Source organism: Lasioglossum baleicum, unplaced genomic scaffold (genome assembly GCF_051020765.1).
Source record: "Lasioglossum baleicum unplaced genomic scaffold, iyLasBale1 scaffold0027, whole genome shotgun sequence".
NCBI classification, from domain to species: Eukaryota; Metazoa; Arthropoda; class Insecta; order Hymenoptera; family Halictidae; genus Lasioglossum; species Lasioglossum baleicum.
The window spans coordinates 64849-66455 of NW_027469087.1; the positions used below are offsets into that span (position 1 = coordinate 64849).

Consider the following 1607-nt stretch of genomic DNA (forward strand, 5'->3'; position numbering starts at 1 on the left):
TAATATAAACTATATGATAATATTATTAATAACATTGATGTTGAAAACGGATTGGTTAATGGAGCACACACACATGCGGAATATTAACATTTATTACTTTTCAAGAAAATACTAAAATTCCGTCTATATTGTGGTTAGATTTTCAATTGGCCAGAGTAGGAGTGAAAGTAAGAACTCGTTATCGTGATTATATGAAAAATGCAAATATTGATCAAAATTTTACACCAATAATAAAAATATCGAATCAAATAAATAAGTCGAGTGAGGAAAGATATCAAATCACACGTAGTCAATTTCCAGTGGTTCCTGCTGAAGCGATTACGATTCATGAAAGTCAGGGACAAACATACGAGAAAGTATGTTTGGATTTTAAAAAATCAGAATGGCGAACTTTACAAATGTTGTATGTAGCACTGAGCAGAGTTTCAAAATTGAGCGCGGTTTATATATTTTGGGACAATTTAAATGAACAGTATCGAAGAAAACCAAGATCAATACTGCAAACCCGGATAATGAGGAGTTGTATCGTTTGCGAAAAACTAATTAAGACAATTTATTTTGCAACATTAGTATGCTATAACAAGGAACCAAGCGAGCAACGAGCATACGATGTTGGTTTAATGCGACGCCATATAGCAAACATTTTGATAAGTAGAAAACTATTGAATTTCCCTGAAAACGTATAATCTTCTTAAAACGTACACTTAATAATGATACTAATATACTGCAACTAACGAATCGGGAAGTTCTTTCCCGAATCAGGAAAGATTAAAAAAAAACATTAATAACTATAGGTACTACTAGCCATTTTTTTTTTTTTCGTGTGAAAATGCATTACGCATACCTCGGCATCCTGGGGGATAGTCGAGGTTATGTGGGACTCTCCTCGGGTGGGGGTCGACTCGCAAGCGACTCGATCCCCTCCCGAGGCCTACCGCACTAAAAACACACGCCCTCCTAAGCTACAAGGGAAGTGCCTGGATCACGCGGGTATTCAACAGGTCACTTCCCAGCATTACAATCATCCCGCGAGGGAGGGGTTAACCTCCCCCGCACCCTAATCTAACAGACCCCGGGCGGAGGGACCCGCCCGGTGTCCCCGTCCCTGGAGCCTTCGAATTGAGCTTCCCGAGCCCCAGCTCGGTCCACCCACAGCTCCCGGTGCCCTCGTGCACTGCTCGAAGCGGGGAACCCAAAGGTCCCCGCTCCAGCCAGGGCAAGAGGGCGCCGACACCGGTAAGGGAAGGTCGTCGGAGGCGCATCCGAAACGCCCCGACCCTCCCCACCCCACCCCCCACGCCACCCCAGAGCTCGGCTCCGGGATGGCCAGCTCCCCAACAAGAATCTAAGGGAGCCGGACCATCCGGGAGAAGTTAAACTTCTCCCTAGGGCCGGGGTCAGCTTATACCCCGGCCCCAGAGCCGAATCCTAGCAGCACTGCAATGCCAGGTCGACTCGTGACAGAGGTGAGGCAAGCCCCAAACACTCCGTCCAGTTTAAAAAATCGAGTTAATATTCTGACTACCCGATGGGTAGTGTATCAGATATTAAGCTGATAAGAACAGATAAAAAGGAGTTTATTTTCAGACAATCGTCCCCCGAGCTAG

General features: G+C 45.1%; 1 non-coding gene across 1 annotated transcript; it reads right to left on the reverse strand.

Moving 5' to 3' along the window:
* Nucleotides 1-1411: 1411 nt before the first annotated feature.
* Nucleotides 1412-1607, reverse strand: LOC143219387 (U2 spliceosomal RNA). Its single transcript, XR_013011307.1, has one exon. It is a non-coding gene; the product is annotated as a U2 spliceosomal RNA (small nuclear RNA).